Source organism: Diadema antillarum, unplaced genomic scaffold (genome assembly GCF_040938485.1).
Source record: "Diadema antillarum isolate AM-2024a unplaced genomic scaffold, OU_Dant_1.0 seq00000512_RagTag, whole genome shotgun sequence".
Lineage (NCBI taxonomy): Eukaryota > Metazoa > Echinodermata > Echinoidea > Diadematoida > Diadematidae > Diadema > Diadema antillarum.
The window spans coordinates 544,131-559,967 of record NW_027271466.1 but is presented as its reverse complement, the minus strand read 5'-3'; the positions used below and the strand labels follow the sequence as shown (position 1 = coordinate 559,967).

General features: G+C 37.9%; 1 protein-coding gene and 1 long non-coding RNA gene across 2 annotated transcripts in view; both read left to right on the top strand.

The window, feature by feature from the left end:
- LOC139734191 (uncharacterized) overlaps nt 1-15,837 on the top strand; it is a 116,233-nt gene that overhangs the window by 88,279 nt on the left and 12,117 nt on the right. The window lies entirely within an intron of this gene.
- On the top strand, nt 7,226-14,823 carry LOC139734131 (uncharacterized). The gene is made up of 5 exons (XR_011711142.1): nt 7,226-7,459; nt 7,886-8,204; nt 12,155-12,379; nt 13,806-13,883; nt 14,328-14,823. It is a non-coding gene; the product is annotated as an uncharacterized lncRNA (long non-coding RNA).

Genomic DNA, 15,837 nt, shown 5'->3' with positions numbered 1-15,837 from the left:
ATGCCACAACAAATTTAACCAATACCTGTACATGTACAAGTATGAAACTTCAAATACCTGAACGGTATCTACATTACTCGATACACCACATTCTCTATACAAACAGCAACACTACCTGTTTGAAGTAATTTTACCAACAACTCACATTCTTGGCAACTGTTGATGGCTAGCGTAACTTAAAACAGCCTTCATAATGTCTTCTTTTGGAGAGTGACTCAAGCACAATTATAGCTTGCTGTGTTTCCTTATTAACACAAACATGTCTGAAGATACTTCCTTGTTGTTATTTACACATTCAAAGTGCCATTCATGCTGTTGGCATCACAATTATAGTGTATGCAAGATACATACATATACATGATGTACACACACTGTCCTGTGTACTTGCAAAACAAATTACACCTGATTAAAGTGTTACAAATATAAAATACATTTGCACAATTGTTGCATTTGGCAACAAGACAAAATATCGAGATGTCTCAATTAAGCACGGGAGAGTGTGTCCGCGACAATGTTTTCCTTTCCGCGAATGTGCCTAATGTCAAGGTTATACTCCTGTAGGATTAAACTCCATCGCATCAGTCTCTGGTTTTTGTTTCTCATTCTGTTGACGAATGTCAGTGGGTTGTGATCAGTCCACACAACAACGGGTTGAGTTGTGCTGCCCACGTAGACATCAAAATGGCTGAGCGAAAGAATTAACGCTAGGGTCTCCTTCTCAACGGTAGAATACCTCCGCTGGTGCGCGTTGAATTTCTTTGAGAAGTAGCAGACTGGTCTGTCCACTCCATCGTCATCAGCTTGCATCAGCACGGCGCCTGCTCCGACATCGCTGGCATCGACAGCTAGGCTGAAGCCTTTTGTGAAGTCCGGCGCTGCCAACACAGGACCACTCGACAGGATTGCCTTCACTTGGTCAAACGCAGACTGGCATGCGGCTGACCACTGGAACTTCACGTTCTTCCGCAGGAGATCAGTCAAGGGTGCCAAAACATCCGAGAAGTTATGGCAGAAGCGACGGTAGTATCCGGCCATGCCGATGAATCTCATCAGCTCCTTCCTCGTCTTTGGAACGGGGACATCTTGGACTGCTCCTACCACATACATGACTGGCTTCGCACTTTCACCTGCACTTCTCTCAACATACTTCTTCAACATGTTGATGTGACACAACCGTTTCTTTTTCTTCCTGTCTGGCGTCTGAATGATGTAATTCACATCACTCAATCTCTCCTCCACGACATAGGGACCAGAGAAGCGAGCACACAGAGGATTACCAGGAATGGGCAGCAGTATCAATACCTTTTCACCGGGACTGAACATCCTTTCCCTGGACCTCTTATCAAACAACCGTTTCATGTTCTTTTGACTGTTTCTCAAATGTCCAGCTGCAAATTCACGTGCACGACTGAGCCTACCACGGAACGTGGTCACGTAATTCAACAAACCGGGTGACTCATCCTCACCCAACAGCTTCTCTCTCAAGACCTTCAATGGACCACGAACCTCGTGTACAAACACTAACTCAAAGGGACTAAATCCTAAGGACTCTTGCACAGACTCTTGCACCGAGAAAAGCAACAACGGCAAGCCTTCATCCCAGTCCTTCTCGACCTCAAGGCAGTATGTTCTCATCATGTTCTTCAGCGTCTGATGAAAACGCTCCAGAGCGCCTTGACTCTGTGGATGATAGGCACTCGAGGTTACACATTTGATACCCAACTCACGCATCACTTGCTGAAATATCTTTGAAGTGAAGTTGGAACCCTGGTCTGATTGCACCACCTTTGGCAAGCCAACCGTTGCAAAGAACTTCACTAACGCCTTGCTAACGTTCTGTGCAGTGATACGCCGAAGTGGCACAGCTTCTGGAAATCTCGTAGAAGCGCACATCATAGTGAGCAAGTACTCATGTCCAGCCTTTGTCTTTGGCAAAGGACCAACGCAGTCTATGATAACTGTGCTAAACGGCTCATCAAATGCTGGTATGGGCTTCAGGGGAGCAGGAGGAATCTTCTGATTAGGTTTTTCCCACCACTTGACAAACATGGCAAGTCCTACAGAAATCTGAAACATCCCGTCTCAAGCCAGGCCAAAAGAAATGTTTCAAAATCTTGTCAACCGTCTTATTGACTCCAAGATGACCACCAAGAGCTGACTCATGCGACACACTCAAAATGTGTTTACGAAATACTGTTGGGATGACAATTTGGTGAACTTCTCGCCATTCTTCATCACTGGAAGAGTCAACTGGCATCCACTTCCTCATCAACACATCTCCTTTCTTATAGTAGCAAGTCTTTCACTCAATGCTTGTTCTTCAGCAAGAGCACTATCACACAACGCTACCAACTGTGGATCATTTCTTCTGTGCGTCAATCAAAGAGCTCTTGTTCAACCAAATCTCAGTTTCATCTACAGGCCGAGACTCATCCACTATCTGATGTGATTTTGATGCTGCGGTTCTACTTGCTTCTACATCATCTAACCGACAGAAGAAACTCCCTTCTAGACTGATATCCTCTGGACTAGCCTTCAATTCAGACTTTTCTGATTTTCTAGACATGGAACGTGTGACTACACAAGCTGGGAAAACTTCAGGGAATTCCTGAACCAATGCAGCTGTCTCATTTCCTTCTTTATCCAAAGGGACTGCACTGACCACTGGAATAGTCACTTTGTCTCCTGCAAGATCATTGCCTAATATCAATGCTACACCATCCATAGGAAGTGACTTCCTAACACCAAGGCTCACCCTTCCTGAAACTAGGCCTGACTGCAAATCGACTGTGTGAAGAGGAGCCTCAACGTAACCTCCTTCTACTCCTTGTAACAGTACACTTGTGCCTGTGGACGACGTTTGCCCAAAAGGAAGGACACTGTCAAGAATCAATGACTGGGATGCACCAGTATCTCGCAGAATGGTAACTCTTCTGGCTTCATCACACCCTACCAATGACACATAGCCTACAGAAGTGAATGGTTCATACTGAGACTTAATCTTGTCTTGATCAGCTGACTTAATCACACTCTGAACTTGTTCACACCAATCACCTGCCGATTCCACTGAACGACTCACCAATCCATTGGGATGAGACTTCTTTTCTTTGTCTTTTTCCTGTTTTTTCTTGTCAGAATGGGACAATTAGACTTCACATGCCCTGGTTGTCTACAATGGAAACACACAATAGGCTTCTCAGTGTTCCTGCCTTTCTTGTCAGTCTCATTTCCACCACTAGACCAGCTTTCACCTCTGTCTTACTGCTAGAATTTGTCTTGCCAACATTTAGACGATTAGGAGCTGCATATTTGCTTCCTACATACCTGTTTCCATGACTATGGGACAAAGCATACTCATCAGCCACTGTACTAGCTACCAACAAAGTTTTCACTTTCCGACATTTTTGGCGATATCAAAATGCCCACCACTGACGCTTACACCATACTCTCTCTCACCGACTTGACGAGCCCTTTCAAGAGAAACCCTCTCTCTCTCTAACTCAATTCTCGCTTTCTCAAGTTCAAGCTCTTTCAGACGTACTTCTACACTCCCTTGCACATCACCAGGGGGACTACCTGATATGCTACGCAATGCCTGGAGGGGAAATACTTCTTCATCTACAAGAAATTTGATTGTGTGCTGTGTAATCTCTGACTTTTTCATTGTGCTCTTCACAGCAGGAACCTTGTAGTTTTCTGCAACACGCAACAAATCAACCTTTTTCAAGGTTAGCAATTCCTCAACTGTGGGTGAATCCACAAACTTCTCAATGGAAAAATCTTGATCTTTCTCCATTATGCACCAGTAATGTACAATTAATAGTGCAACAAGAAAACCTGACTTCTCACCAGCCAGCCAGCTGAAAAAAAAACCCTTTTCAATTGAAGAAAACCAGTCGCACTATAAACAATAACCCGTATGCTATACCACACACGACCCGACTGGGAATAACGCGTATGCTACACCACATACGAACCGACTTGGATATAACCCGTGTGCTAAACCACACACAAACCACCGTGGAATAACCCGTGTGCTATACCACACACGAACCACCGTGAAATACCTGTATGCTAAACCACATACAAACCACCGTGGAATAACCCGTGTGCTAAACCACACACGAACCACCGTGAAATCACCTGTATGCTACTCACATACAGCTGTACAAACCGTCGTGGAATAACCCGTATGCTTAACCACATACGAACCGCCGTAGAATAACCCGTATGCAGAACCACACACGAACCACCACGTACGGGACCAACGACCAACGTTTGACCAACGTTTCCACGCAGACACTAAACACACGCAGCGTATACCCAGGTTAAACCATCCTCAACACTACGCACGTGCCAAATTAACCCTTTCGATCCCGAAAGAAATACAAACGTGAGTTTCCCTCACGCAGACACAGAAAGACGACCGATTTACATCAAAATGTATACCATATCACTCCGCGTCCATCTCCGTGCATACACACACGTACACACACTACGCCGTAAACGCACCATGCTTTCTCAAATCGTAACACCTTCACATACAGTACACTGTAACAATCACGATGCAAACGACATACGTAGTTGCGCGACGTAAACTGTATCGCGATCGCCCATGTCCATGACATAGCATAGAGTGCTACACACGCTACTCACCGTAATTCATCGGCCCAGCGAGAAAGAAAAAACACTACTGGGATCATATCAAACCCGACCAAATCACCTAAGTCCGCAGAAACCCTGCCGAACTCTCGTGACGTGCCCCCAATTGTTACGGGAGGTTAACTTTGGCCTAACGAACCATCATAACCACCAAAATACCCAGACTCTCAAACGAGGTGTTTGGTCGATCTCGGTCATCTTGTCGAACTCCTTTATTTACATATTCCTCCGCGGAACGATAAAGTGCCCAGAAATGATAATACAATGCACATGTATCCATAACAATATATATACAGTGTATATATATATATATATATTAGACATTCAGCAAAAAAAAAAAAAAAAACTCACAAAAACAAACAAACAAACAAACAAAACCCATACTTTTTCAAGATAATTTTTCTCAGGAAATATTTGACTAAAAATCAATGATAAAAGAAACTGTAACGAATGTGGATAAGTAAAAAAACACTGATTATGCAGAACAATTGTGCCTTGTAGCATATGAAATCCACTTGCCCTCCACAGCGAATGTTATTACATTCCACACGTGCTAAACACACCCCTCCATGTTGACACTTTCCAGGGTTTCTCCTCTTTCCGGCCTTTGTCCCAAAACATTAGGATTTCTGGCATAACTCTACCTCATAAAGTACCGAGCAGGGCACATTCCAAAACAAATGGATTTCCGCTCTAGCCTGAATCTCTGATAAAGTACACATTCCTTGCACATTCCGTAAATTCTGACCATTCCTCAAATTAAATCGTTTTGAATTCTATGTTTTGTATAGTCCACTGAAGAATTCTATGTTTTACCCTATATCAAGGTATGCGCCCAAATATTTTATGTTTCTCATAGCTTCCATATAATTTGAATCACCCGAATACTTTTGCAAGTTTAAAGAAATACATTAGGCATTGAGGTATAAATATCGGTTGCTCTGACAAAGCAATGGACATTTGAGAATTAGTTCTTGCATCTGGGACTGCTTTCATCTAGGGACAGAGTGTTTATGTCGTGCATTTAGACAAGTCCTGTAACAACTCATGTCGATCATGTGTGTCAACGAGAAGTATCTGCCAATAATCTAGCACTTTGCCCGGAAATAGGCTCTTCCAATTGAACTTCATGTTGTACCTCTGTCATCGTGATGGTGAATTGCGTGAATGTATCTGCACCTTATGATTAACTTAGGTCCTACTCTCTTCCATTGCGGAAAATCTGCCTGTCTATTGGGAGTATAATTCCTGCTCGACCTATACATCCTGAAAAACCCCAGTAGTCAATGCTAACAACACATTTTCCCGCAACAGTACTAAAGGTATTGACTATCAACTTGGCAGGTGAATATTAAAGAAGGAAGTTGTATGCATGAGTGAACACAGTTGTTAACTCCCTTCAAAGGCACGAAGGTAATAATTGCAAAAAATGAGCAAGTTATAATTCTTGCGTAAATACTCTTCCATGAAAACAATAGACAAATTTAACCCAGTAAGAAACCTGAATTAACATGCAAAAAAAATTGATCTCCATAATGTCTATAATAGTCCCAAAAGATAAGGAAAGACTAATTACAATGGAAGAGAACGAATTATCTTTTGTCAAGAAGGAGCAATATTAACAGAAATGGTAGAACTTTGAACCGTTATTTCAAATCTGAAAACCTGGAAAATATTATTCGGTTCTTGAATTTGTCTCATGAATTCTTATATTCCTAGATAAAAAGAATGAAATAAAGAAATTCTGTCATCACCTTTATGGCTTTACTTCCTGCGTCATCTGAAGTTATAATTAACATAAACTTCTTACCCCCCCCCCCCCCATAGTTTCCTACTTTTTTTCTGCGTTTTTGTTTGAGGTTATAACGAAATACTAGGGAATAAGAACTTATTTTTACCATGTCATTCATGTCTCCCATCGTGTTGAATGTCTTTTTTTATCATTATCATTTTTATCAATATCTCCTATGAAGAAATGAAGTGGAAAAATATTTATTTCTTCTTTTTGTTCTTTGGTGTGTGGGTAAATATTGTATATATATATATATATATATGTATATATATATATATATATGTATATATATAATATAAAATGTGCATAATTAAATGGCGTGGTAACACTGTCTAACCCTTTGAGATGTCATTGTAGCTATTAAAATAATTGCAATCCTATGCCTATAGACTAGTTTGTTGCGTGATTTAACTTTCTTGTCCATTCAATTTGAATACTACAATGGAAAGTCATCAAAGATGAAGATGCAAACCAATGCGACACGTTTTAGGCGACATTAATCTTGGTTCTGCATAACCTTCCAATCTTTTGTCTCAAGTCTACGGGACATTCACTGCTTTATTCGTCCTCGTTGAGTAGGTGTATACAACTCAATATAGAGCACGGAGTGAAGTTTCACTTTTATTTCTCGCAGCAAGAAGGGCAGCGATGATCGGTCATCATATCAATTCGCGTGACACAGGACAAAATAAGGAATATTTCATGCGCATCGTGACGCGCAGACCATCACCAGGGAGTGGCCGACAGATTGTCACAGCTGTGTTTGTTCATGGCATGCACGCTTGACGTGATTAAGTTACACTCTTCGGACAAACTACGCAACTCTGGCAAATGCCAAAGATTGTGCTGGTTGATTCTGTATATATACATTCTGCTCATTCCACGCCAATTGATGAACAGACTAAATTCTGACTTTGGATAAAGCCATGGCTTCCAGTCTGAATAATTGGATATTTGTGATAATCCTGTTCTCTTTCCCTCAACAATATTCATTCGAATTGATAAGTAAGTATTCTTTGAGGTTGACACCTTTTCAGATTGGTTTATTGCGTTAGTTTGCTTTTGCACTCCGAACGATTCTCTTGGAAGGATTATTCCTTCTTTTTCTTAATCACAGACCTTTTACGGCCATAGGTCCCTCATTTGCAATTTTTTTCACACATGAAAACGTGAATTCTTGATAACAAACAGACCTGTAAAAACTCAAGGTTCATGAAAAGTTCAAATAATTCTTTGGTGTTTCCAAAGGGATAACTATATTTTGGACTAGTGGCTCCCGCTCATTTGGTTCTGAGCAAATGAAGTAGGGGTGAGGGGCAGAATATTCTTCTACAATAAGTGTCTTTGTTTAATATTGCATTTTTCATTGAGGTGAAGTAACTGATCAGTCAGTTTTTCAAATTCTTATTTGTCTTTCATAACTTATCACAGGTCACACTTTGGACTGTTCGGCGGATGCAGGTATCATTTACATGACAGCAAAGGACGGGATTAGTGTTTTTATCGACAGGTGGGAAATACTAGCTGCTGGAAGAATCGTTTTGTGGTTGCAATCTACCAACAATCAGCACGTGGAAGTAATCGTAGAGGATGAGCTATCTACCGTGAAATATGAAGTTGTAATTTCGAATAACACCAGATCTTCACCTGTCTTTTCACTTGGCCAAAAACTGAGACTCCAGCTATATATATCTGGCCCGCAGATATATATACCCTGTCAGAGTCCGCGTTACCGCGTCCTGTTTAAGAGGTAACTGTTCGTTGTTATATTATGTACAACACATAGTCAATTTGATATTAATATCGTTTTATTAATTACGTTACAATTCCGTTAACTCGGTAGCTATACTATATTCTTGTATACAGTATGATTATCAACTCGAAATCCTAGCCTGTCATAAGAATGGTTGATTGACATTGTAGAAATACAGGAATTGTCTAACTTCGGTTTGCTTCGGTTTAATTTTTGAAGTATTTTTCCTGCAGATAGAGTGATTAAAAAACAACAACATAGGCCTACATAATATCAAGCGTGACAGTACTAGTGAGTATATGGGATATTGTGTGGAAATTATAGCAAATATCATGACAGACCGGTGATGAGTGTTGCTGATAAAGAAAAATAGCAAAATGACATACTGCAAATAAAATTGATAGCAAGAGGGAAAATAGCAATATAGGAGAGGTCAGTCATACCCAGAGTTTGGATTTAATGACAGCTCCAACAATAACTGTACAAATGTTAGCATCTACTGTTACATTTCTTGTACATTTCCTTTCATTTATATCTTGAAGGAAAAGGCAAAGAAGGAAAACGTAAAATTGCAACATCTAATATTGTATATGAATGTAGGCCTATGTCTACTAAGGTATGTGTTTGAGTGTGTGGCTTAGAAATGAGAACAGCACCTCAACGACTTTGTATGAGAGTATGTATGTGTACATGTCAGTCAGAATGAGATGATACTAAGGATTAAAGCTAAATGTGTACGTGTAAGTTGGAGGTTCTTCGCCTATTTCGCTGCTTTATTACAAAATATCAGGTAATAGGCCTTTTGTTAATGATTGATTAATGATTAGAAAATAAAACCAACTGTAAACTATTTTAGAAGTTATTGAGAACGTGCCTCCTTATCACATTGATACTTTCCTTGAAAAGCAGGTTTGCTGGATATCAGCAGATCTGAACGGAATGTTCCCGTTAAAAGATGTTATGAATAAAATAACATTAATAAATGAATCCTCATCATGGAAGTTACAAAACAAATGCACCTGTAACTATCTTTTTTTATCCATACAAAACTGAGAAAATAAAATATTTGAATAATTATAGCCAGTTGGAACTCCCATCTCTTGAATCTCCTCGATGTGACGAATATGTTTGTTTGTTATTAGAAATATTTCGTAGTAAAATAACATAATTTCATTATCTTTAATTCATTTCTTATTGACAAGATGGATCAAGTTAAAGACTGATTTCCAAAGACAATAGGGTACAATGTTAAACGAAAATGCAAATTGATTTGATGGAGAATGACTACACTAATGAATCGGGAAGATTTTATATCATTTCATAGTGGAGGATCCTAACAAAGATATCAAAAGTATACTACATATGAAATCATTGTTATTCATGAGATTAACAGTAAAGAATTTTTTTAGCAAATAATCTTTAAACCAAAACAAAACCTGACTTTTTATGTAGCATGAGTTACCCTTGTGGATTATTCTTGCATGGTCAAGTTCTTCCGATAAATCCGTTCACGTATATCAAGATGTATCATACTAAAAATAGTTCCGATCATTGTGTCACACATATTCGAAATTGCTTAATTGGTTTCATGTCCGCTTCTGATTCCGGATTTGGTATTTCAGAAAAAAAAAACCCGGATATTTCACGAAATTAGGAAAAAAAAGTTTTAGAAAGCGGTGCATTTTTAAATATGAGCTAAATTGGATGTAATATAGTTGATTATACGGTGTGTTAAGGTGGACGCTTGAAGGAAGTAGAACTTCCGTTTATATCAAAGATAACATGCTATTATTGCTACAAGATTAATCAAAGACCGTCTAAAACAGGTATCTAGTCGGCTGTACCTTTTCAACATCTCCTCGGTATCAATGAAATACATGCAGTTCGAATATATATAATTATGAATATTCACATTATTATTTTTTCTTTTTTTGGAAAGTAACATCATTGCCTTATCTTTATCATGACGATCGTCTTCAGCCTTGCTATCCTTGAGATACAAAAAAAAAAATGAAATACACAAAAAATACCAACAAAAAAATAGTGCAAATCATAGTCATATGTGACCCTGCATCATAAAACCAGCAAAGGTCCCCAATGATGGATTTGTAGTCAAGGACATATTATGAAAAAGCAGACTCTAAGCTTTGAGATGATATATAACTCAATTCAAATGGACTCTCCTAACCTATTTAAATATATGAAAGAAAGCCCACACTCTGGAAAAGTGAGAACTGAGAAAAGAGGCTCTAATGAACAGGGTCTAACCAAGTGCTTAAAGGTAATGTATAGTTTTGGTTGAGACCTACGTTCAGGTTTGTGACATTTTTGTTGAGATAATGAGAAACCTCTTATGAAATATGAAAGAGCATGTAATTCCATGAGGAATTCAACGTTTATTTGATGAAAATTGGTTTTGAAATGGCTGAGATATCCAAAACAGAGTGATTCAATAAAGTGTGGGACCCACATTTTATTACGAACGCTTTGTTTTACTTTGTTTTTGGATGTTTCAGCCATTCCAAACCTGATTTTCATCAAATAAACTTTGAATTCCTCTTAAAATGGTATGCTCTGTACTATTTCATAAGTGTTTTCTTGGTATCTCACAAAAAGTTAAAAGCCCAATTCTCATCTCCACCAATACTGCACTATCCCTTTAATCTTCACTAAAACCATGCTAGCTGTGCGATAATTGGGACAAAAATGCAATGTAAACCACCGGTGCAACAACAATGAAGAGATTATCAAATTAAGCTGAAATTAGGCATGCTCTATTAGCACATTCTGTACATGAATTATGCCAACTTTCAAAGCAGCAGCATTATCTTTCCAAAGGTTATTAGAGTTGAGAGTGAAGAGTGTTCAACGGATTTTCAGGAATAATGTAGAAGAAAGATAGCTTTTTAGGAAAACATGAAAAACTCAAGATTGACTTGGTTGACCGGTCTCACATTTTCTGAATCTTTATGTAAAATCAAGGGGTGCGACTTTGTGTTGGTTTTGTAATGCATGGTCTCATATCATCCCTGTCTGTTAAGAGATATAAAAATATATATAAAATATATAAAAACACAAATAAAACTGTTTTATCTATCAACACACTTCGTGACAGCCTTATGATATATTATGTATGTGTGATCTAGGCCCCTATATGAGTAACGCAATGAAAAGCATACTCTAAAACATAAAACATGAAAGAATAGTTCATGAACGCATACTGAACGAATGTGATATACGTGTAAACAAAAACAAAAATGATTTATTCATCTCAGAATATCGAAACTTCAAAAATTACATACAGGTCTTATGAAGTGATGATGGTTAAATATTGCTAACAGTTATAATTGTGCGGAGTTAAACATATAAAATCATATGCATGCAAACAATAGTGCAAATATACTGGCTGTAATCTCTCCAAACCATTTCTCCGAGTGTCTCCCGCATTCCAATCCCACCAATTAATCTGCCATGAACCAATTAGATCTCCGGTTATTTCTCTTTAGATTTAGAAAAGTTGCAGGTTTAGCTTTAGATTGCTCAAATCGACATCTCTGAAACGTTTCCATTTTGCTATCAGATGATTGCATGATTACTTTCGCTTGTTTGAATGTGCTGAATATACATCTCATTGTTTTTGATAAATGTAAACGTGGCTGTATTTCGTTTGAAAGATGTTCAATACAACAAACGGAATAAAATCTGAATCTGAATTCAGAATGATGCGATATGCAATAGCTTCGAATCATCCATTCCTTGTTATTATGTGATAGCTACTTCTTAAGCTCTTCCTTGGGATTATTTACTATCGTCGACGTATGACTGGTTGATGACTGGTTGAGTAGTAAATGATTTTGGGCAGATGATCTGTGTCTTTTAAAAGACCTGACGTCAATGCCATTCACACGCTCATGAATAAAGAATTAATTTGTTCGAATATACATTAGATGAACCTGCTGTGAAGCTCATCGGGGGACATTCTCCTCTCGAGGGCTTCGCAGTTTTGGGATCAGCCCCAGACAGCTTTGTCTGCAGTGATGGATTTTCGAAACAGATTGCTGATTCGACCTGCAGAGAACTCGGCTTCCCTGCTTCTCAGAATGTTTCTTTTTCAACGCAGCAACGCAGCAACGAAGCGAAATGGATCAGTGCCAAAAGTAGTTGTCCTCAAGGTAATTTCAGTTTTTTTTTAGTTGTTTTTACTTACCCCTGTTTTTTTTATTTGACTGTTAGTGGTCCCTGCATTTTTATTGGAAATGTTCACACAGTATTGGTATCAAAATTTGCGTATAATCCGTGTCGATTGGGTTTACAGTGTATAGCAAATGTGTGTAAGAAATGCAATATCATGCGACCGTGCATCACAAAACCAACAAAAAGTCGCACACCTCGATTCTACGGAGGACTCAAAATGAAAAAACAAAAACAAACAAATATATAAAAAATGTGAAAACATACCTTCGTGATCACTTCAAATTACGCAAAGTAGCAAAACAGCATTTTAATTATGGTTCTATGGTTTTAGTATTATGTTGTAGGCAACAACTCAGGTCAGCATCCGATGTATTTATTTAGGGCTTGTTCGCAAGCAACATCCTACACTTCATTTCATATTAAAAAAAATGAATTACAGCATCGACAACATTGACCGTTTTAGTTGCGGGTTTTGTTGTAGTAGAATTCAAAAATTGATTTTGCTTTTTCATATTTGAATTTTTGGGGTTGTCCTAACTACAAAATAGGTAAATTATCATTAATTCATCTATTATATTGTGAGCAGTAGCCAACAAAATATATTTGTAAGTTCCCTCCCCCCCCCCAAAAAAAAAAAACGGTTCATGAAATGATCACCCGATTCTAACAATAGTTGATAGTCGTAACAAGCGTTCCACTTTAAAATATCATAGTCCTCAGGAAAGACGAGTGCACTGTCATCAAAAAAAAAAATATATATTTTTTCTCTATTTAATGGCATTAAACTTTAAAACCTTGGAAATGGCATTTATCAATTTTTGCATCCAATCTCTTCATATCATTTACAAATCGATTCCTTTGGACATGCTTATATTATCCAGATTTCCAGTATTCGATCGTACGTATGTATTTCAATTTCGTAGGTTTTCAGAGTTTTGCAAACTGTGTGAGATATTATTGTAATCGTACTTCGAATAGCAACCTTGAATCATAGTTAAAAGAAATGAAGTTTGGCATTTAACATATAACCTACTTTATTTCTGTTGATTTGAAATGAAAGCATGTGAACATTTAACGGTTACTACCTTCCCGTAGGCAAGTAAGTACAAGGCAAAATACTATACACTGTTACAACACCATTGATAAAGGGCGCAAGGTACACATTTGCAAACAATAATCATACATTATTTTGATGACCTGCAATAACAGCAAAACAACATAAATCACGATCTCATTTGAATCTGAAATGGACTGAAATTATATTCATTTTCATATGTTTAGGAATGTGAAAATACACTGAAATCACTTATAGATTTAAGCAGGTTAAAAGGATAGAATACTTCTTAATGATGATTAGAAATGGTTAATGTCTATTTGGTTATTTGCTAAAATTTCATTCCACAGATTCGCGAAATTTAATAGACTGTTCGTGGACAAGTGCAAAATGCCCTTCTAACAGTGCCGTGAAGCTGAAATGCCGAGGTGAAGAAATATTGCTATTCAAATACATTATGGATCTTACACTGCCTGTGTGAAGCAAAGATTTTAAAAATTGTTTCACTTGCTCATAGATTTAAAGAATGAAAAATGTGTTTGCGCATCATGCAACATGAAACCCATATTCGTTACCAACATCAGATCACCCTCCGAAACGTGCGTAAGTCCTCCCACAATACAGCATCAGAAATGATTTTTTTTTTAATTTTCAAAATTATGCATTTATTTGATGAGAAACACAAGAAGGCAAACGCAGCTTTCCGTTTGCTTGTTTGATTGATTAGCTTATGATGGAGTGAATGCCGTAACAACTATATTACCTGGTTAATGAAAACAGAATGTTATGATAATTAATCGATATTCTAAGAACATGGTTTATTCTTCATCTATCAGAAACTTCATCATACGGTATGCATTGTTTTCTCTCAGAACCAGGTTTTCTTGGATGCTTTGTGAAACCACCCCCCTTGCAAGACTACAGTCCTTTTCAGAACCTGTCGAAGTCAAACGTGGAGAGTGAAATGGAATGCGTCTCAATATGTCGAGGGCGAAGAAAAGTTGCAGGTTTAGCCGTTATACACCAAGGAGCATGCTCGTGCTTGTCAACAGACTTGACAGAGACACTTGATCGCATTTTCTCTCATCGAGGTTACCGGTTTCTTCAACAGTGGTCATGTCCAAGCATGTCCGACCTGCAATCTGGATTTGATCTGTATTATGCATTTACTTGTGAGTTTTATGCCATTATATCCAGACAAAAATTCTTTGTAAGTTTGAAATTGATGGTCTATAATGATTTCCGTTCGAATCATTCATTAACCTACAAGATACTTTCACAGAGAACACTCTAGATGTTCATTCCTAGCTTGTAGATTGGAATTAATTTTATAATATCGATCCATTGTTATGTTCTTTTCACTCAAAATATCACCTATTTTTATTACACATGCACCCAATCAAACATAGTCCCTTCAGATTCCATGAGAGAAGCTTTCATCTTCTGACCAAAATGAAGTTTGTTGAGGAATTCATGCTTGATATCTGCAGATATTCAGTTTTTTGCCAAACTGCATTTTTTATTTTTTATTATCTTTTTCTTCGTTTATTTTAGTATCTTTGGTACGATTTTGTGAAGCGGTCAGGGACGTTCCATTTGATTTACAGGTATGAGGCCTGTAGTGCAAGATGGCTGGAGTATATGGCAAGCCAACTTAAAAAAAAAAAATCATTTTGTCTAAGCAATTTCTTCTTTGTCATACTGGCTAACTTTCAATGCTCATTTCCATAAACTTCAGAAGTTAACGTTGTATTTTATGCATATTATGTTCAAAATAAAAATCACATATCTGGATTTTTCCCTTTTGGTCTTTCTGAAATATTGTTCCATTACTAGATCGAAAATTATCTTTTCATCTTCCAATTTTCTTTCATTTTTTACAAAGTATTGTCTTAGGGAACCCCCTCCCCCAAACAACAACAACAACAACAAATGCACACGAGCAGTCTCAAAATACACTTGTCATGTAGAACTTTCCAATGATATTCATGCTAATTGCCTCTAAGACATCTCTTTAAGATTGACATTTAAAAAGAAAACACTAGCTGGTATACTGTTCCCATAGTTTTCAGTTATGTTATGTTTAAAAGCAAATCTAATGTTGTACACAAGTCCTGGCAGAATAGAAAAAATAATTCGCGGGACGTGTTTGGAAGAACGATAAATAATTACTTGAATTGCGGTTTGATTACTTGGCCATCTCAAACTGTACTTATCGTTAATGTAAATTATATGCATGACTGAATTAGGTCAGAGAAAAAAGTGTCAAGAATAAAGACAACAGTCACTCCATTGACTCGAAACATGGAGTTATGAGTGGGATGCTGACGTCGCGGAACTGACATTGGGCAAGTACGACTGCGAGACAGGTAGCCAGATTCG